The following is a 23,694-nucleotide window of genomic DNA, read 5'->3' as shown; positions in this document are numbered from 1 at the left end:
CCACTCTATTTCCAATGCTTTCTACTTTATTTTTCTTCTCCTTAATTGCATTTTTAATTTCCAGAATTTGTTTGATTTTTTTTTTTTGAGTTTCAATCTCTGTGATGAAGTACTCCTTCTGTTCATTAATTTTATTCCTGAGCTCATTGAACTGTCTTTCTGAGTTGTCTTATAATTCATTGAGTTTCTCCATGACAGCTGTTTCAAACCCTTTGTCAGTTAGATTTCAATCTTCTGTGACTTCAAGTTGGCTTCTGAGAGTTGTCATTTTCTTTCTGTTCTAATATGTTACTCTAGTTCTTCATAGTTCTTGATGAGTTGCTCTTGAGCCAGCACATCTGTGTTAGTAAACATCTTTCTTATTTGGATAAGGCTTTGCTTACTTTAATTCTCAGCTGCTTCTGTTGTATTTGAAAACTTACACTTTTTGCCCTCCACCACTTCTGCCAGAGGCATCATTAGTTCCTTCCTTGTGCTGCTTGTGTCTCCAAGGTTGCTAGTACCTTACTGCTTACAATGTTATTGCAGTTGTGAGTGTTGCTGCCAGCATCACCAGGCTGTGAGCACTTTTGCTGCTTCTGCATAGCCTGGGTCTCCACAGGCTCTCCACAGGCTCAGGTGCTGCTGCCCTGTGCACTACCTGTGCAACTATATCTGGGTTATCTGGGGGTGCTGGCAGGACCATGGCTAGGGGCTCTGGGTTCACAAGTGTCATTGTCACTGCCAGGGGCCGAGGGTCTTGCATGTAGCCTCTGCTTCTGGTAGAGCAAGTGTCAGAGGTGCTACCCCTGGAGGGTATGTGCTACCTGGAGGGAGAGGTGCTATGGGTTCTTCTGTGGCTCCTGAAGCCTCAGGTCATGGATGCCACCCATTACTGCTTGGGGGGGCAGAGGCTAAGTCACTGGTGCCATTGCTGCTCTTGCAGCCTCTGGTTGCTAGCTCATGCCAGTGTGCTTTTTGAAACCTGAGGTCAGGTTACCACCACTCCTGCCAGGGTTATCTGTGTTTTGGATACTGTCCTCACTGTTGAAAAGACTGGCTCCACTGCTGGGGGAGGGGGCAGGGACTAGGTCATTGGCACTGCTGTTTCTTAAAGCCTCAGTTTGTGGGCACCACACACCACTTCTGGGGGAGTGGTCAGGGGCTAAGCCACACAGCTGTTGCTGTGGCCACCAGCATGCACTGGTGTGCTCCTTAAAACCTCAGGTCAGGGCACCAAAACAACTGTGAGAAACATTCACATTTTGGATTGCTGCTGCCAGAGGAGGAGGAATGGTCTACTCCCCTAGTTCCATAGCCATCCAGAGGTCCAGTCCACCCACCTTCAGATGTATAGATGCATGGATCTCTCAGGCATTCTGGTGCACTGTGCAGGGATTCCTTTGTTAGTCAATGGATAACTCACTGGTTGTAACTTAGAGGGAAGAGACAAAAGGAACAACTCACTCCATCATGATGCTGACGTCACTCTTCCCTCTTACCTCTTTATGTTCTTAACAACAAATTTTTTGTCTTCATTTTGTCAATGCCATCTTCAGTTTAGTATCCCAATGTTTAATACATTCTGTAAACACTTTTCTAGCCCATAAAAAACATCTGTGACTGTCGTATTACATCAGGCCATGTGGCCAAGGTCTGGGAATTTCTGTAGCATCAGGAATAAAATAATATAATTTTTATGTCGTAAATTTTAAGTATTGTTATGGCACAAAATTGGGTTTTTCTGCCTGATGTGCATAAACAAGCCAATTAATTACAGCCTTTGGGAAAAAGAGATCAGCTTTATTCTGTGAGACTGATCTGCAGGGAGAACAGGGAGCATGTGTCCTCAGATCTGTCTCCTCGATTCAGGATTTGGGGTGAAATTTAAGAGGTTAGAGAGAAGAGGCTGGGACATGGAAATGCTGGTGGGACAGGTTTTGATTGGTGGGATTCAAGGATTTATGGTAAGGTCTTAAACATTTATGACAGGGTTCTAAACATTTATGACGAGGTTCTAACTTTTATGATAGGGTTCTAAACACTTTTGATAAGATGGGGAAGAAATTTTAAGATGCGATCTTCCTGAATGAGGGACCCCTCGCTTCTGATAAGTATCCAAACTTTGAGTTCCAGTCATGTCCTGGTCCTTGGGTTCCATGGTGATTCCAGGTCATGATTCCTTCTTTGGCACATGCCTGGCAATGTGACTTTGCAGATTTTCTGAAAGGCAATTCTTAATCACTCTGTACATAAGAGATGGAGTCAGTTGAACTGGTCTTGGAGGGCCCATGGTTACAGTATCATTATTTGTAACTTTAAGCATAATTAGCCAAGGTGGTATTTAATTACCAAACCCAAGAACAAAATCAGTGACGGTAGCAACTGTGTTTTAGATTTGAATTTGCTTTTATTGGGGTAAGAGGTGATATTACAGATTTCAAGTTCAATCAATATACACATATTGAATTGCCTTTTTTTAGTTGAAGTAACACTGGTTTATAAGATTATATGAATTTCAAGTGTACATAATTATATTTCAATTTCTGTATAGACTACATTGTGTTCATCCCCAGAAGTCTAGTTCCTATTTGCACGGTACAAATGTCCTCCCTTACCCTTTTCACCCTCCCCTACCTTTCTTCCCTTCTAGGAACCACCAATCTGTTCTCTGTATCTATGTGTTTATCTGCTACATATGAATGAAATCACATGGGATTCGTCTTTAGCCACTTTTGCATTTAATCACATATTTTTCATGGCTGTTTTGTTCCCTTCTCCATTTTTCTTAGCATCTTTTTCTCTGGTTCCTTTCAGAGTTTTCAAGTTCTTCCCCCATTCAATTTTTGATGCTTCATACATACTTAGGTATAAATTTAAGTGAATACATATTGCCATCAGAGACACTTCTATTAAGCCCTTTTGTTTCAGTACTGGTATGACCCTGTCTAAAAGGAGTACCCATTATTCAACCAAAATACTTAAAAATAGGCAAATAATTTGTCCTACCTGCAGCCGCCAGACCACACCACATGAGTACCTCCCCACCCCTACTCTCCAGGACTCCCATTTCACTCTTAGCTTAACTGGCAGGGCTATTTCTAGATGTTAGTTTTCTTTTAATTCCCTAAGGTTACATTGACATTCTACCCTTCCCCAGGTAGCTGACTGCCTGAGTACTTGGGGTTGCATATTCAAGAGAGTGAGGAAAGAGGTTGATCATGAGGTCACTGAAATCCAGCCATGGGTCTGCATCTCTTTCTACCTCAGGCTGTTTTGTTCATCTGAGTGATAATCTTCATTGAATCACAGCCTTTTTTTTTCTTTCTGCTTTATCTCCCCAAACCCCCCTGTACACAGTTGTATATCTTAGTTGCAGGTCCTTCTAGTTGTGGGATGTGGGATGCCACCTCAACGTGGCCTGACAAGCGGTGCCATGTCTGCTCCCAGGATCCAAACCCTGGGCCGCTGCAGCAGAGTGCGCAAACTTAAGCACTCGGCCACGGAGCAGGCGCCTGAATCACAGCCTTTTGTTGTTAGACCTGTGTGTTGCTGATGGCAGCCTCGTGAAGGTGTGGCCACCTGGGAAAAAACTGAGGCAAACTTCTGGGAGAGGACCAGTCCAGGTGGGGGCTGGAGGAGTGTTATGGCCTTTCAAGCTCTAACAGAAAGTTTGAGCCATAGCAATATTCCTTTGGAAGAACTTCTCCAGAAGGAGACGTTTTAACAAAATTTTAAAACTCTGTTAAATTTTTGACACAGTTAGACTAAAAATAAGTCCTGAAAATTTTAGCACCAGAGTTTGGGAATTCATCATTGACTCAAAAGTAGTTAAATGTATCAAAATTGACAAGACCATCAAGGGAATAGACTCCTAGAAAAATATATTACTGGGAAGCCATTTCTCCTTAGGCTCTGTTTGCATGAAAAAGGCTCTCACTAAATCATTTAGTGGGATTGTTCTTTGTCTGTTAAAAAGACAACAGAAAGCTCGGGGGGGAAAAAATTCTGTTAATTGGGTATCAGTAGGTTTTGAATTCAGTTAAATGTTTTTGAATACCTATCATGTGAGAGGTATCAGCTAAGGAAAAATGTGGGGGACAAAACACAATCCCTCCTGCGTAAGCTCTGACGCAAAAAATAAAAACAGCGTTTGAATAGCTACTATTAACATCAGACAGATATTAAAAGGCATGAAAGTGACAATTAGGTGTCATGGGGCTCAGAAAATTAAGAGAAAATCTTTATGAAAAATACAGCATTTGAGTTGTCCTTCAAGGAAAATTCTGGGGTCTAACCCACAGGGAGCATACCTGAAATCCCCCCAGGTCATCAGAAGTATCCCTAAAGGCGTGTCAAGACTCCACCTGGAATATTGAGTACAAACACAATTATCCTGGGTCCTTGGGGACGTTCACATAGGTTAATTGGTGAGGCATCCATGAGTTAACTATCTGTCACAAAGAGTTGTGTTCAACAGGATTGTTGTTGAAGCAGCAATGACAACAATAGAACTTGGTATGGAAGAAAGTTCTCCTCAAGGTTCTTTGTTGGCCATGCTTCATTTTTGCAGCTATTGTTAAATAATTTCCACCAAGAAAATTCACTCTTTAAAAATTGCATAGGGTACAGTATTTGGAATGCACTGGAAGGTTTGTGCAATGGAACTACACAGAGCTGAAGTGCAGTGATATAGCTCAGGGGATCAGGAGTCACAAACTGTGTCCTGAGGCCGGTTTTTTTGTATACTAAGCTAAAATTGGATTGTGTGTTGTTAGGGTTGTTGAAAGTAAAACAAACAAAAAAAACAAAGAGAATATGTGACAATGGGTGGCCATCAAAATCTAAAATATTTCTTCTCTGACCCTGGCCCTTAACAGAAAACATTTGCTGACCCCAGTCTAGATGGTGAACATCTGAGGTTTGATGGCAGAGGAATCACCAACAATTTGGTGCTTACATATTAGTTTTAAGATATTTAAAATCAAGTAGACATGCCCTCAAATGCATTTCTACACAGTCATAATTGAAAACACTTTAAATAGCACATATGGAAATAGTGAGGCAGAGAGATAGAAGGAAAACAATGCACAATGAAAACCAGATCTCCAAATCTAAACTCTTTTATTCTAACTCCTAGATGAGGCATGTTGGTGATAGTTATTTTGTTTAACAAGCAATTATTAAGCACCATATATTTGTGTGTGGATGGATGGATGGATAGATAGATGATAGATAGATAATTTGGCATTGTTTTAAGAGGTATGATATAGAAAATAGTAGCCCTTTGAAATTTATAATCTACACAAGCAAATCTCGGAGAGTTATAACAAACATAAGCACATAAGAAGTAACAGAGCCTATAAGAAAGGGCTAAGGGGATACAAAGTCAGAAGTGGTCACTGCCAAAAGCACCAAGCAGGCAAACTCGTTGAAAGGCACCAATCTTGAACTGCCTTAAACAAAAACATGTCAGGTACTAGGAGAAAGAAGGAGGATTTCCATTTCGAGGAAACAAGGACAAGAGGCAGGAAGAGGTTAGGCAGGAAAAGAAGCCAAGGGCCAATTTCAGAAGTAGCAAGAGATAGATTGAGATCGTCAAGTCAGGGGACCAAATATAGTCTGGGTCAAATTGAAAGCATTGGGAAACTTTTTAAACAGTTTAGAAAATGCTTTAAAATTAAAACTTGCTTTTTATTTGCAAATACTACAATCATAGCTCTCAATAATGTGAAGCAAACATAGTGCTAAGGATGTATATTAACTCATGTGATGCTCACATTAACCCTGTGAAGTATGAACTCTGTTACAGATGAGGCCCTCATGGCCAGAGAGAGGAAGTGAACACACAAGTCAGTGCAGATCTCTCTGTCTCTAAGGTGAATGCTCTCAGCCACTCTGTCATAATATCTCCTGTTCAAAGGGGACTTGGCAGTATATGACAAAAACAGAGTGGAAATGGCAGGCCCTATAAGGAAAAAAAATGATTGTCAACAATAGTTCCTAGGCCTGCTATTTGGGTTCACATGCTGGGAAAGGGGTTTCATGACGAGCATCCATTTTGAGAACTCATGCTAGATACAGATGAGAATGTAGGGCTGAAATTATAGCCAAGTAATAAATGAAAAAATTAGTAAACCTCATCACAAAATTAGACACTTGTCAGAACCACAGAGTTTTCATTTACCCAAATTTTTTAAAAGGCGGGAAGAAATGGATGTGTGAAATTGCGCGTTTCAAGGCATCAGTTCCCTCTCTTTCCCTGCCACTGATGGGGTGCACTCATTTGTATCTTTTGTCTTTATTTTCTGACACATAGGAAAAGGAAGATTTGATAAAGCATATAAAATGCAACTGATCAGTCAAGACTGCAGACAAATATTTCAGTTCCAGAATGTTTATGGCATATGTTTTGAAGTTTCTAAATTACCATATGTTTTTATTGTAAACAGGGACTGCTTCATTTGTTGAATAGCAATGATACATTGTGTTGACTGTTTCTGACATGATATTGAATTCAAAACTTCAGGGGGAAAAGTAACCTCTAAATATTCCTAACCCTGACTTCCCTGTTTTAGAGACAGAAGCTGTTTGCATTTTACCATCTACTATTACTGTACTGTCTTTCTCAAATTCATTCCAAATACAAAAATTGAGCAAAATCAAAGAGGTAACTAATTTGTTTTAACCTATGAATACTGATTAAATAGATTTTTTTAATCTCCATGTTGCTAAATGGCTAAGAAAAACATTGCTAGAATCGGAAATTCATAACATTCCTAGTTTTTATCTCAGAGTACAAACCATCTTACTTTAAAAGCTTGAAAACAATCCATCATGCAACTGAATCCCGGCTGGAGTTGTGTGGGATGATGCAGCAAAGGCTGTAATGAACGACTCCAACATCCCAGAACCGTGTCTGCCTGACAGAGCAATGTATACAAACCCGTTCCTGGCTTTTATTGGTCTGCACCAAGTGTACAATTCTCCAGTGAGCCCAGGAGTCAGAAACTGTCAATTACAAAGAAATGGTTGGCAGACTGAATGAATATTTGTGTGTAATTATCACAGCATCCACCAGCAGCAAAGACTCCCGAATGGTGCACACAAATGTTAGTGTCCTCTTCCTGCATAAAACACTCATTTTTACACTGTGTGATATCACTGCCTAACAGAGGTGATGAGGCAGGATGCAGGCAATTTATTTTGCCAGCCACATGTGACCCAAGATGTTACTCATCACTGAACAGCAAGTGCATTTGCCAAAAGCATTATTTTTAAAAATTTAAGAGAGTCTCAGCTTTCCCTTGGTCATCCTGGACAGCTTTTCTCCTCCAGCTTTATAGTCCTAGAGGACAATGGGCAGGACATGCTTTTAAACTGTTACAAGCTCTTGAGCAATGAGCCTTTCTAGACTCCCTTTTCCCCATATATAACAATGCAGTTGATAGAAATTCTAGCTCAGATGTTTATGACATTATAACACCCAAGTTTCCTTTCAGTAAAACCTTCGAAGGGATAGTTCCAAATGTGATGACTCTGTGAACGCATTGTGAGTGGCACCAGCAATCCACTTGCTTTGTATCAGCCCCCTAGATTGTTAAAAGAGGAGAGAAATAAGAGTATTACTACCTTCCCTGCAGAGTGATGAAGTTCTTTTCTAAGCTACAATCCTTCTGAAATAGTATCTTCTCGTCTTTTTGTGGTCAGACACTTTTTTGAAAATGTGAAAAAGCATCTGCATCTTCTTGCTGGAAAAACACTACAATGTGCTCAAGTGCACACACCTACACGTGCTGACTTCCTGGGCACGTGACCTGTGCAGGCACACAGCGCTCCTTGCTCAGAAGGTTCTCATGCTTGTTTTAATACTCTGGTGTTGCCTTCTTAAATTCTTAATAATTTTTCCTTTGAGCTTGTGTTTTATAAGAGAAGTGGGATAACGGAACATGAGCAGAGGAGAATGAGAAATATGTGCCTTCCCTGTCTTCCCACTTCATTTACATGTAGAATTTGCAAAGCCTCAGGATCACAGAATTCTAGTGGACCCATAATGTATGGGAGTTCAGCAAGACTTGAAACAGGAAAAAGGTAAACATGTATATCTACTACTAAGTAAGTAGGGGCGTCAACAGCCCCAAGAGCCCGTGTTTTCAAATCAAACCAGAACTTGCTTAACGTGCAGAAGGAAGACAATGGTGTTCTAAAACACAAACGACCAAGGAACCCTGTTGTATCCTTTCTTGTTTCTGTTACTTCTCTGAATTAGCCGATCACCTATGCTGAAAATGACATAGAAGGAAAAGAGATAGGGCAACTCATATAGCATGTGTTTTGATAGAATATGGCATGAGTGTTGATAGAATGTATGTGTATCAAGAAGTGAAGTAAAAAGTTGAGTTAGTTTTCTGCAGTGTTTCCATTGTTCTGGTAAGAATAAAATACTTCTGTACAAATGATGAAATAAGAATTGTGCAAATTTGGTGATTCTGCATACAGGTTAAATGCTTTAATATTTGCATTTAAAACTTTCATTGCAAAATAAAAATATGAAAGGTAAAATACATGTTAATAATTTAAATTTTTTTCATTTTTCTTTACTTAGAAATTGAAAATGGCAAGTCGAAAGACAAATCATGGAAGAAAGGAAAAAACTTTTATTTTAGTACCTTAAACGTACTATAGTTTCTAAAAAAGTCATTTTTCCCTGCTTTTGAACAAAGGACCCCATATTTTCATTTTTACACTGAAAGCCAGAAATCATGCAGCCAGCCCTGCTCCTACAAATATTTTGCATACAATTTCAAGAGGGTCCCAGATGCTTACGAAGTGGGAAGAAGTTAAGAAGATATATCCACATATATGTAATTGCATTAGTTTCCTTGGGCTGCCATAACAAATACTACAGACTGGAGAATGCCTAGACACTGAGTGATTATTGGTAATGCAAATACAAAGATTTTGTTAGTGGGTTAACTCCTTTCTCCAATTTTCTTACTACCTCTCCACCTGAAGTGTCTCTTGAAGTATCCTGTGACTTAAGACAGCCCTACTCTCTTTTAAAAGAAGAGTTTTATAATATAGCATAATCAGTAATCAAGATAAAATGAATTTAAAGGCTTGTATGCTAATAAACTAAGATTGCTTCTTAATTATCCAGAGCCCTCAAAACAATCATTGTCTTTGCTGTAGTGTTCTACATTGTTTTTTAATGAATACACATCAAGAAAACATTGTATGTATCTAGTTGATTCCATAAAATAAATTCCATTAATGTGTCTAAATACTTTCTGGCCCTTATCTAAAATTAATCTCTAATAGAATTTAGAGTCTTAAATTATTTCTCTTCTCAGAAACCTGTAAAGTTCTCATCAATCATGTTCCCAGAAATGGACTAAAGAGGGGAAAATATGATCAGCAATTCTGAGAAGCACACACACCAGGCAGGGTGGCACAATCTTCTCTTGCCCCCATTAATTTCTAGATACCAGAAATACAGCTAGGGAAGCTGGGAAAATTATTTGGCTCTTGATGTCCATAAGATCCGACATATTTAATGCCATGCAACAATAGCATCCTTTTCATATATGGATTGGTATATATTTTGTACCCAAGCCCAACTGATTCAGTGAGAAGTGAACCAAGATCAGAAAACCTGAGTTTTAGTACAATTTCTGACGCTAATTAACTCCATGGCCCATTTTAGGTAAGTCACTCCATCTCCATTTCTTCTTCTTTTCAACAGAGGGTAATGACACGGATCCTACTCAGCTTTTAGGTTGGTTGTAAGAAACAAGAGAATGTTTGAAAGCCTATGAAGATGCAATAATATGTCATATAACAATTTGTAACTGCTCTTTAAAATATTTCACCAGACTGATTTTTCAACTAAGATTTGAGTTGCTTCAGTCAACTTCATAATTGTCCCTCATGCAGATATTTCACTGTTGAACTAAGCAGTAATATCCCTAATCCATAAGGTTAATTTATGAATGCCCTGGGTGTATCCTTGACAAATAATTTAATATTTCCAAGATTGTTTATTCAGGAAAACATGATATTATGTATTTGCGTAGGTGAAAGTTTATGGAAGTTTTTCAAATTCACTTCTCTGGAATTGAATAAAGACTATTAAGAATCTATTTCACGAAATAGGTTTTGAGTTCAGATAGGTTTGTGATAGGTTTTGTGTTCAGATTCCCTCTCAAGCCTTAGGATCAAAGACAGGACAGTAAACAAAAACCACAAGACTTAGGAAGCCAAAACTCATTCAGCCAGAACTGCTAGGCTCTGTCAGAGTCTCCTGCTTTCAACTGCACCTTCTAAATCAAAACAAAATTGGCTTCATTTCAAGTAGATACAAAATCCAATGTTGAACAGAAAGATGCAAAGACTGTAGTAAGCCATGCCGCCCTTTTGAACCTGTATTTTGTGTACCAAGACTAATGAATGTCGCGTTGCATAACTCAAAATTGATATTGGTACATCAGAAGTTTGTTATGTAAAGAAACTGTGAATTTTGTTGCCTTTACAACCACTTAGTTTTACCATAATTTACCGACCTGCCCCCAAATCTCTATAACCATCATTTGAGCATTTGAGAAACACATTTCTTGATCCTGCCACAGACCTACTGAATCAAGTTCTCCAGAAGGTGGACCCAGGAATCTATATATTTAAAGCTCCCATGTGTTTCTGAAGTCATTCAGGTTTGAGAACCACTAAATTCATAGCTCTGAGTGTGAAGTATATACAATGTATAAGCCAAGTACTTCTATGGCCTTCCTGCTGGTTGGCAAGAAGCAACTCAATTTCATTGTTTGCTTTTTTCAATTAAAAATTAATATTTTGTTGGGAACTTGAGGGTTATATGTCACTGGCAGATGTTTTTATTGAATTCATTTCAATTCCACTAATTTTAATTTAATAAAGTACACTGACTCTCAGATTTTAATGTGCATTAGAATCACCTAGAATTTTGTTAAAATGCAGATTTCTGGGCTCCTTCAGCTACTATAACTCAGGAAGTACAATGTAGGACAGTGGAATTACTTTTAACAGCATCCCAGATGCTTTGAAAATCCAGTTGAAGGAATCTACTGTAGTAGGTGCAATGTGTTCTAATAGCCTACCTTGCATTTGTGTGGTGACTTGTAATTTATGAAGAACTTTCATATTCATTCTCTCATTTAATCTTCACAGGCTGAGAGATGGGCTACATATGATTACTTTCACGTCACAGATGGAGTTCAAAAATGTGACAAATATTAAGTACCAGATCCAGGAATCAAAACTAACACCATGTTCAATGTTCCTTCCAAGGGTAAAGAGAAAAAATAAAAACAAAAAAATTATGATGTGCTGACCAAATCTGATATTTGCTTAACTAATGATCTTTAGAAACTAATTTCAAGGAAAACCTGGAGGAAAGTTGTATATATCAAATATCTTAAATAAAATGTGAATCCAAACTCCTCTCTATCAATTCAATTTAACAAACTTTAGAGAATCTATTTTGTGCTAGATACCATGGTAGGTTCTAGTAATATTCCAAGATTCAATCTATCAGAAAAGAAACAGATATTTGCTAATTGTTAAAAGTGGGAGTATTGAAAAACACTAAGGGAGGTGTTATGGACCGAATGTTTGTGTTCCCCACAAAACCATACATTGATGCCCTAACCCCAGTGTGGCTATCTTTGGAGATGTGATCTCTAAGGACATAATTAAGGTTAAAAGAGGTCATAAGCATAAGGCCCTGATCTGATAGCATTAGAGTCCTCATAAAAAGAAACACCAGGGAGTTTGCTCTCACTCTTGCTCTCTCTCTCCGTTCCTGTGCCCACTCCGAGGAAAGGCCATGTGAGGAAATAGTAACAAAGGCAACTACATACAAGATAGGAAGAGAATTCCCACCAGAAATTGAATTTGCTGCCACCTGGATCATGGCCATCTAGCTCCAGAACTGTGAGAAATCAATTTCTGATTTTTAAGCCACCCAGTATATGGTATTTTGTTACGGTGGCCCAAGCAGACTATACAGGAGGAAGGCCTAAACACTAAGTGCAGTGGTTGAATTCAGCAGTGTGTGGGGTAAGGCCTAAAATTAAGACCCAGTATTATGGGCCTTGACACGTGGCGAAACCAGAAAGGCCTCGAATGACCTAACTGCAATTTCCTCACCCCATTCCATTCCCACAGATGAGGTCCCCTAGCCAAACAACCCTCCTTCTCAAAGAGACCAGGCACAGTTCCTGCCTGTACCTGAGTATGTAGTGAGTTTCAGTTCCATTCTAGCTCATGGAATTATTCAACACGCCAATCACATCCTCTCCTGGGAACCAGGGGTCATTCCAACCTCTTGCTATTAGAAAACCTGCATTCAACAGCCCCTGGTTTTTCATTCTGTCCTCAAGTACACACTCCATGTGTCCCTGTGTGGTGTGTGGTGTCCTCCCCCCTGGGGGGTGAGTACATGGGATTAGTAAACTGCTGTCAATCTCATCTGTCCAGTGTTGGGTGTCACGTGTTCAGCCATCCCCAACCATAGAGGGGAAATCCCTCTTTCACTGATGGGACGAAGAAGAGGAGATTAAAACAAAGTGATAGTGATGGATCTGCCCACCACAGATACTTGAAAGGTCCAATTTCATAGAACAAACTTTTTCCATTGGCTTAATTAGAATATTTTTTTAAATGTCACTGAAAATTAGATTCTCCAGCCAGACTGGTAGAGCAGGTGTCACGAACCAGTGGGAGTAGACTTTCCTTCACATGTAAAGGAAATCCTCCAAATGAAATGATAAATTACATTAAAATTGAGTGGGGCCATGCTTTACTTTCACTTCTGAGTGATTTTGACTAACCCACTGGCCATATATTTCTCTTTCAATTTTTGATCAATGTGACTCTAAAAATAGTTCATGATCTGTAAACACAGATGGACAAATACCAGGAAATCTCTACACTGAAGAAAACTATGTCACAAATAATTTAAAACTAAGACATCATTTACAATGTATAGATATGCCTCCTACAAAATGTTCTGAAGAATTGTGATTTGGTACTTTTAATCCCCTCAAAGAGGAGCACACCTGTGCAGCATTTCTTCTGTTTCCCCACCTATTCACCATGACCCGTGGCTGCTCAAAATTGACACACTCAAGTGCCACCAGCAAGGCCTGATGAGAAAAGCTTTGCAATTCAGCCTCTGTGATCTTTTATGTAAATATTGCTTTGAGTTGGACAGTGGAAAAGCCCAGAGTAGCACTATAATGCCACCCTGACAGACACTTTACAACCCCTGCCAATATGACACTATATCAGAATCTTGCTTAAGCATGAAAGAAGAATGCTCTAGAAACCATTTAAGGTGATAAAATAGTCCCCAAAGAGATTTAGAGTTGATTTTCCAGCTATTAAGTATTTCTCCATCTTTTCCGTTATCCCTACTGAAGATGAGAATGTAGAGAAGGGACCATTCTACATGGAAGTACTCTGATTCCTCTAGGATGGCAGAGGGCTGAGGCTTAGGCTCTGGGTTCTTGGGTCCTGCTCACTGGATTGGGACCTCTGCTCCACACTCTACTAGTTGCAAGGCCTTCAGCAAATTCCTCTTTTTCTCTCCTTTTTGAATGGGGCTCCCTCATTTTTAAATGGGGATAATTTCCGTAACTCAGTGTATAAGAAATGAATCGGTGAATACATGCTAAGCCCTTACAACAGTACTTGGCTCCTAGTGAATGATCAATAAACGCTAGCCACTTTTTTATTACTGTCATTTTAGATCCATTTACTTGCCTTTGAAGCAGGGTAAAGTTTATCTGAGCCATTTTGTACTTAGAATAAAATAAAATCATCCACTTATTGTTGAAAAGGGCCTTAAATATGATATAATTCAATCCTTCTTTCCTTCCATTTGTGGTTGAAGAAACTGACATACAGATAAGTAACTTGCCCAAAGTCACGGTAGACACAAAAATAGAACTCAAGACTCTCCAGTTCCAAAATTTTAGAGCAGAAATGCTCTTCCACAAAGAACTATCAGGAGGTCTCATTCAATTGCTTACCCAGAAATTAACCATATGCAACCTCTGCCTTAGAGGAAATCTCAAGCTCAATTTTGTTTCCAACTTCAGTTTTCATTTTATTTCAGATAGATTCTAATTTTTAAATTTTTTTAATGAGAAACATCTGAGGGGTAATACCACAAATAGCTTTAAGTTTCTATACCAACTCCAGTTGCCAAACAGTTAAGCAAAACCAAAGCATCATTTTAAACGTGAAAAGTCTTATAAAATTAACTTACAAAACTATCTCTATCAAATTTATAGGTTGTCATTTAATGTACATGAGTCAAAAGCTCAAACTAAGATCTATTTTTTTCCAAAAAATCAAAGTGTACATTATTCAGACAGATTCAATATTATTTTAAAAAATATGCAAAATAAACGTATCGATGCAACACAATTTCTTTTTTTTTTTTTTTTGCTAAGGAAAATTTTCCCTGAGCTAACATCTGTTGCCAATCTTCCTCTTTTTGCTTGAGGAAGCAAACATTTGCCCTAAGCTAACATCTGTGTCAATCTTCCTCTCTTCTGTATGTGGGTTACCACCACAGCATGGCTGTCAATGAGTGGTGTAGGTCTACACCTGGGAACTGAACCCAGGCAACCAAAGTGGAGCATGCCAAACTTAACTTCTAGGCCATGGTACCAGCCTACGATATAATTTCTTTAAAAAATTAAAGTAATATAAAAGAGCAGACCTAAGTACTAAACAGAACACTTTGGTTTATAACCTACAGTTAAAGATTGCTAGCTGACTGGAGTATTTAACAACACAAAATTGATTTTACAGTTTGGAACAAAGAGCCAAATTAATTAATTTAATATTATAAGAACCCACACCATCAGACAAGCATCCTCAGGAAATCTACTAAAATTTCCCCATTTTTCTCAAGCCTTTGAGACATGAGTCTCGGCTCTGACGCATGAGCCCCAGGTTAACCTTAGCCAGGATAATTAGTTGCAACACATGCTTTTCAAAAAGGACATGAAGCAATAAGACTGGAGGATAAAGGCCTTAGTTTTCTCATTCAGAGAATGAAATAATACAGTTACTTAACTCAGTGGTTTGCTATAATGACGTAATTCCTGTTAAGAGATTAGAACAGTGCCTTGCACACAGGTAGCACTCAAATAGTGAATATTAGCATTATTGGTGTCCTGAGAGTACCTCAGAAGCATATCTAAAATAGCAAAGCAAATATTAATATTCTTGATAGATGTGACTCCACGAAAGAGTATTATGAGGGTTCGAGTTGGTATTGCCAGGACCTCTCTAGCTTATATTGCTGAGTGTTATAGAAAGTTACCTAAGAAATTGATCTTTGTCTGGAAAGACTGAATTTTTGCTCTTGGGGAGTCATGATGATAAGTTCTGTATGTAGAAAATCACTGACAATATTGAATCTAATTGAGATCTAGTTGAGATAATTTATAGGTGATTTTTTCTCTCCCTGTATCTATAACATAAAATTGGAATTTCCATATGCATTTACACTTGGGTCTGAGAAAACTATTTCAGATTTGAACCAGAAGCATAGTAGTAAGGTTTGTACTCATGTGCTACTTTTGCCGGAGGGGTGTGGAGGGGGAGGAAAGGGATGTACTGACATGTAAAGGAGTAGAAATAAAAATTTCATACATTTTTATATGAGCTAGTTTCAACTTTTAATGATAAATTTTGAGCCAAAAGGATTAAGTTACAACACAAAAGATGACAAAGCAATGTGATTCTGGCAGCTTTTAACCAAACTGTAATTTTATGTTTAGCCTTTTTGGTTTCAAATACTTGACAGTAGAGTGGGCCATAACACTTACCTCATAAATATTTATTTACCAATTCTAAGTTCAATTTACTTTGACTCTGTCAGTGATAGGAAGGTGAAAAAAAATGGTCTTTGTTCTCACGTATTAGGTGGCAGATGTCACTTCCTATCAGAAGAACAAAGCATTATAAGTTTAAGAGAAGAGACCACTTCTATAAGATGACAAGCTCTGCACAAAGGGTGACCATATCTTCCCTAATACTGGAAGTTAAATTATTTTACAACGTCATATTACAAGCAAGTAAATTCTATGTAAATCAATACTAAAAGATACTACCCATGTGCCCTAAGTTAAATGACATCATAGAATCCTAATAACAAAGTTTCTAAAGGTTGACAATAATTGTCTCAAGTCATCCAAGTCCATAACAAATGGATGTGAAATCTCCATCGATTTTTGTGCACATAATGAATTTTGATAATATGGTAAAGGTCAGGAATTCAAATAAGGTGATCACGACACTTATTAATTCCAAACTGAATGAAATATCATGCTATTTAATATCCTTTTTCTCTTCTCTATGCCCTTTCCTTAATTTTCAAAGCAAACAATTAATCCTCTTCTTTGCACCAACATGTTTCAATTAATAAAGATTTTATAACTTGTAAGAAAATCCAATAGCTCACTTACATTATATGGCTGGATAGTCAACATGGAGGATTGTGGAAGACTTAGCTTGAAACTTTTCACATAATGGAAAGTCATCCTTTTCTTTCCCTGCAGATCTAAATTGTAGATTACACTGTAGGATATTTCCCAAGTAAGTAAATATATTAATTTCCAAGAATAAGTTAATAATATTTTGAAAATATAGTTATTAGGGATAAAATTGTTTCTAGTATGAAAGGTACTCAGTTATTCAATGCAATGTCATTGATTTAACACCTATGTAACTCTTCAAGAGGAAATTAGAGATATTAAGAAAACCTTAATTAAAGCAGCATTATCTGTGTCTCTTTGTCCTCCCGCTCCATATGAGGATTATATCTCTATCTAAGAGCTTTTCCCTTTGAGTTCTATATACCTGTTTTTCATAACATATTTTGAGCTGCACCACACCAGGAAGACGAGTAGCAGTCCTAGTCTCTCAAACCTTGACAAGAAAAGCCAATATTATCTTTTATTTTTTATTATTATTATTAAACATGCATCTTGATGTCAATTCACTTTCAAGAAGATAATATAAAGAGAATTTGGAAGATGGACTAGATGGGGGATCACAGCTGACACAGAGAAAGGAGAGAGTCACGCACTTGGGAAAATATTTATTACAACTCTGAGTCTTCAGTCTCAGCAGAGGAGGAATGAGGAAAGGAAGTCGTATTAGCCTTTTCTCTAATGACTCAGTCGTAAGTGCTGGCTTCTAGACAAATTGGCTACACCGTGGCCTGTCAGCTCTTGAACTTTACCCATCTCTGTTTTCCTTTGTCTTCTCTTCCAAGAGGACCTTCATCCTCAGTCTTTGCTGGCTACCCCATACTTCTCAGACTTCAATGAGTTGAGTTTCAATTCTATCTCCCCAATAAAATGTGCCCATAACACCTGCTGGAAGGGACGTTTCCTCCCATGAGCTCCCAGAGCCCTTAAATGTAGCCTCCAAATCTGTCGCATGTTTACCTTCCAAGGAAAAGTCTTTTCTTCCAGCACACACTGTCTTGTTCCTCCCTTTCTTAATAATTCCTACTATCTGCCCAATATTTCCTTATGGGGGGAAGTGGGATTTTAGAAGGGTCCTGAGTATTTGTTGGATTGTATACACGTGGTAAGAGAGATGGAAGGGAATTCCAAATCAAGGAAGAACTTTGACCCAGGCCTGGGCAGGACTCACACAGGGTGAAATCAGCATCTAACACTACTGTGGAGGGAGGTTCAGCAGGGCACTCCCCTCCCTCTTGTTTAGGTGACAGAATGGCATAAACCAATACGTACAATCTCACATACAATATATACAGTGTCCAAAATAGAAACAATTTTAAAAGAAAAATATGATGAAATAAAATTGTATACAGCATGACAACCACAAGCGTGTGTCTAAGAACATCAATTTGTCCAACTACACTCATCCTTTCTCAACATTTCCTGTTTGCTATTTGTTCATTGATCTTGTCATGTCCTGAAGCAGATACCAAAGTTTTATGAAGAGGGGATGGAATGTGAAAGGAAAGAATGAATTTGAGGAAAGTTTACTTATTAACTTTACTGTTTTCTGAGAATTTTAGGAAAGTTCCTATTCCAGGAGCTTGGTTGAGAACCACTGATTCAGGGCAATAGTAGAAAGTGATATTATCCGGGTAGGGAGAGGTCAGCTTACACTAGTCTGGGTCCAGCCACATACACTTAGGAAAGTGTTTACTGCTTCTCCTCTGCCTTAAGTCTCAGCAGAATTTAATGTACCTGAACACTGAATTCAGATATGCTGCTTTCAAATATATCTTTCCTCCATTTTTCCCTGAACCATTTTCTTCTTAGCTAGTTGATTGGTGTAGCTGTGTAAGCATTTGGCATTCTAGTTGAATGAGAACGAGATGAAATGGCAGCTCTCCCAGCCCTCTTATTTCACAACATAGAAGTAAAACTGGCAATGCAGAGAATGTCATAATTCAAATATGTCAGTCCTGAGCTGTTCGAAAGTGGTTGGGAGCAGGAATACCACAGCCCATTCTGAACCACAGCTAAGAGTAGGGATCCGCATCCTGCTGTCCAGAGTGACATCTACTGGTATCACCAGGTTCAAGACGTAACTGTATAACATTTCTCCTCTTTTTCTTAAACACAAGCAGGATGTGATTGTGCAAAAATAGGTAGGAGATTGAAAAGCCAGTCCATCACAGAAGAAGCCTATGTGGGCCCAGAGCTTCAGGAAAGTCCCTTCCCACTGGCAGAGATAAAATCTCAGAACAGATGAAATAGAGAGAAACAGGGTTAATGTCACACTTTTCCTTTTCCTTTTTGAAGAGAGAACATGCTCTCCCAATCCAAAGCATAGAATTACCAACTTCCTAATCTTTCCAAAAATGGAGCCAATTTTCCTATGTAGAGAGAGATGACAATGTTCAAATATACCAAAATTAAATGGGTCAATTCAGGTGTGCAACTACATACCATCCACATAGCAAAAGGCCTGGAGTTGACTGCTAAGAGATTTGTGGCACTGTTTCAATACTGACTGTACTTTAAAAACAAAGAATTTTAAGGGGCCTGGCTGGGTGGTATAGTGGTTAAGTTCACACACTCTGCTTCAGCAGCCCAGGGTTCGCAGGTTAGGATCCTGTGTGCAGACCTAGCACCACTCATCAAGCCACGCTCTGATGGCATCCCACATAAAATGGAGGAAGATTGGCATAGGTGTTAGCTCAGCAACAATCTTCCTCAAGCAAAAAGAGGAAGATTGACAACAGATGTTAGCTCAGGGCCAACTTTCCTTACCAAAAAAACGAAAAACTTAAGGGATTATTCAGAGAATTGCCTCCAAATATTGCCTTATACAGTGACTCAAGCAATAACAACCATACCCATGTCATGTACTAAACAGGTTGAGGAAGAATAGAAGTATAGGCTAAGACCCCTTCCTCTTAACAACTGGTGGTATTTTAGGGGGTAAATGACACACACACAAACACAAAAGTAAAACATCAGCTAATGAATGTTCAGTATCAAGTGAGAGGTCACTGTTACTTTTCCTTCCCTCAACTCTCCAGTCTATAGTCTTTTCTTTCTCAGGCCACTCCATTTCCCAGAAAATTATCAAATATGAATGCTTACTAGTAAGTACAATTTTTACCCTTAATCTTATAAATACTATTTCTTCCTTTGAAAAAGTCTAACTCCTTCAAAGAGCAATAGAGCTTCTATCTCTTCTTGTCTAGAATGAAGCCCTCAACTCATTGCAATATGGCTCTGCCTCCACAATCCCACTAAAACACAAACTCTGGCTAAGGTAGAAAATGACCTCCTAATTGACAAATCCAAAGGACACTTCTCACCTTATTTAATGTCTCCTTCTTCCTTGTATTTCTCTCTGCCTTTGCTTTACAGGTCACTAGTGCTCCTGATTTCACTTCTTCATTCTGAAATTCTCCTTTGGACTCATAGAGTCCACCAATAAGCCTTTGTGTGAGACATTGTGTGAGACACAGGGGACACAGGGATGCACAAGATGCATTCCCCACCACTGATTCCTCTTCCTCTAATCACCTCTTAAACACTTGTGGTCCATGGGTTTTTCTGTCCTCAGACCTCTTCCTGTGCAATAGAGTCTCTCTAAAGGGAGCTGATCCAATTTCACTGGCTGGAGCCTCTACATGGACGATTCTTAGATCTGTGTATCCAGGTCTCCTCTGGGTCGATCTCCAGTCCGTGGTTTCCAACTACCAACTGAGCATTTCTATCTGGATATCCCATAGGCATACAAACACCAATATCCAAATCTGGATACTTTATCTTCTTCCCCACAATCTGCTCTTATGCCCACTTTATAACCTTGTATTCAATTCCTCTTTTTTTTATCTGTCACATCTAACTGAATAGCATGCCCCATTAATTCTATTAAAAATTGTTTTGATCTTAAGTTTCCACTACCAAAAATTTAAATGCAATAGCCTCTAATCAGTTCTCTCTCTCTCTCTTTCTAATCTCTCCTTGTCTTGACGATCTTCAAAATTTCCACTGAAGAATTTTTTCTATAACACAAATCTGATCATGGCACTTCTGTACTAAAATTCTTTCCCTCATTCCCTGCGGCACAAAATAGATTTAAAACTCCTTGGCAAATTGTTCTACATTCTTCATAATCCCCCCATCCATCTACTTACCCAGGCTCAGCTTTTGTTACTTCCTCAGACACTTCCTTAACTGTAGACACGCTGCACTGTTTACTGTTCCCCAAATATAAATGATTATCCAAACGTAGATGTCCCTGAATAGGGATTTCCTGGACAGCTCTTTTCAGAGAGGCACGTCATTAAGGCTATTTGAACAATCCCAAAATTCAGTCTAGAAGCCTTGGCCTTGAATAAAGTACTAAAGAAGTAGTGCATAGAGAACTGAGGCTGAAGCATCAACTTGAAGGTGCAAAAGCTACTCAGTTTATTTCTCCAAGGAATTTTTCCAGAGGAAGAAACCCTTGAGAAGTCATGGTCACAGTGAGTTAATCTGATGCATTAATCCAGAATAATGAGAGATGGAGAATGTACCATAGAATAAAATTCAACCAGTTCTACTTGCAATTGCCATGTTGAGCTGGTCTTCGAGGCCAGAGAATCAAATCTGGTTCTTAATAGGCCTCAAGACAGACATCAAATCAAATTCAATCATCTATAAGAAGACAATCTCTCCAAGTTGCTGCTATATTTTCAATCTCAATTTAAATTAATTTAATAAATAAGTTCCTAGAAGAGGTTAACAAGGTGATGAGGGCATTTCTCTCTTCCGTTAACAGACAAGATGAAAAACAATTAGAAATTCCAGGCAAAAAAAAAATTGTACAAGAAAGTCATAGTCCAAAGGTGAAGTAAACAAATATAGTGCATGATTTTGAATTGACAGCATGCACAGAAGAAAGGAGAAGCCACTGGACTTTGATTCCTAGAACATTGTCCCTTGAGCAGCACAGGTTTAGTGATATACATCCATTGGTAGGGCAGGGCTCTCCAAGAAATAATGTTACTGAGCACTTACCATGGGCCATGCGTTGCTCTAGGAACTTCACAAGCAGGCATTTATTTAATGCTCACAACAACACTGTCAGGTAGATACTATTTTATGCCCATTTTACCTATGAGGAAGTTAAGGCACGGAGAAGTTAAGTAACTTAACCAAAATTACAAAAGGCCAGAAAGAAAGTGGCAGACTGGACTTTGAAGCCAGGTTGTATAGTTCCAAGGCCTGTGCTTTTACCAATCACATTATTTCATTGGCTTTTCATTTTTATGGTCAAATTTAAAAACCAAGCAGACAAAACACAATTATGGTTACAGGTCAAATGATCAATGTTATACACCTTGATGATGAAAAACTAATGAAATAGGGGAGAAGATTGAAGGAAAATGAGGTATGCTCTTTCTTCATCTTACTTAGAAGAGAGCAATTATGTATTTTCCAAAGTTGATTCATCATAAAATGTACTTTTCAGTACATGAGTTGTAGTTATAAGTGAACCCACTAAAAGACAAAAGATAGGAATAATATAACTTTGAAAATGAGGAAGTGAAGGGAAGAGAAAGAAAGGCGAAAATTTAGTCCTGATTTCTCATCTTCTATAGCAAGGAGTAACAGACATTGTGATGAAATTAAGAAAGAGATACTTAAGTATATTAATTAGAAAACTTAAAACTGAAATAGTTGAAAACAGTTACCTATGGAAAATGGAAGTTTAAAAGAGAAAGGGAGGTTACGTAAAGCAAAATTTTCATTTTTTATATGCTCTGATTATTTTCTTTATTTGCATTTTTCTCTGAAAATTCAAAATAATTTGAATGACTCTGAGATGGTAAATTATTAAGTGATAAAGCAAGTTATAAAATGGTACCCATACTTGCATATGTGCATATGTATGGATACATATGTGTATATATGTATGGATACATATGTGTATGTATATTGTATGTGTGTGATTCCATACACACACGGTCACACACACACACACACAAGAGAGAAGATAGAGACACAGATATTTTGAAAGAGAGATGTTAATGTTGACTACAGTTTTTTCTAGAGGTTATTTTCATTTTCTTCTTTAGGCTTTTCTTCATTTTCATTTTTCTTACAATAAATACGTACATTACCTTGTCATTAGAAATTTTTTTAAATAGCGTAGTTGAGTTTATACAGTATTTGAGAGGGGAAGAATTGAAAAGAGATTATTTACCTGATTAAAAGGAATTTCTTTTGTTAAGTAAAAAGGTGATTTAAAGAAATAGTCTTATATAACCTTCTAGAACCTCTAAGTCTTCAGAAGGCTAGCTATATCTTTGATGAGCTCAGCAGTGCCACGATCTCAAGTTAAAAGGAAATTTATCTGAGACTTCAACCACTATGTAATATTCAGATATCATTTCAGCCCCATACATGAGATCTTAAGGAAAAATCAACTTTTAACATTCAATTCTTTTATTAAAATATAAAGCTCATCTGTCTTAAATGTAGATTTTCAATACTACAAACAGGAAAGCCCTTTCCAAGTTGCTCATGCTCAGGGTCACATGACCTATGTGTGCTATGTGACAACAATCTATCATGAACCTCAATAATGAAATAATTTAAACAGTAGACTCTTAAAATACACATTAACTGACACGATGTAGAACTTCCAGGGACATAGAATGGATTTTATAGTAGCTGAAGAACTCAATAAATCATTCAGCACAATCCTTTCCCTTCAGGCAGATAAAATGCCGTTATTACCATATTACAAATAAATCAACTGAGACCCAGCGAGGGTTAGTGACTTCCCCCAGGTCATACAGCTAATGTGTAGGAGGAAATGAATTACAGCTCACGCCACCTGCCTGCCTTCCATGAAAGAGCTTCTCCTGCCACAACACACTGGGTAACCGTGAAAGAGACACGGCAGTGTCATGAATTTGGAGATGGTCTTCTTGTTTACTTGTCTGGGAGAGGGTTACCAACATGGTCCATGCATAGTTCACCCCTCACCTGGATTTCCAACACAGTTTCTCTCCCTCAGTGCAGTAGCAACCTCTCCAGATGTCTTTTCCCCAAGTGGCCTCCTGCACTCAGGGTCACTCCTCCTTTCTATTAAAGACCAGTGGCAGTAAACTCATCTCTGCTTCAAAACTTTTCACCAGAAAAGCCTGAATTTTCC

Source organism: Equus quagga, chromosome 5 (genome assembly GCF_021613505.1).
Source record: "Equus quagga isolate Etosha38 chromosome 5, UCLA_HA_Equagga_1.0, whole genome shotgun sequence".
Taxonomy (NCBI): Eukaryota; Metazoa; Chordata; class Mammalia; order Perissodactyla; family Equidae; genus Equus; species Equus quagga.
This window is presented reverse-complemented; position numbering follows the sequence as displayed.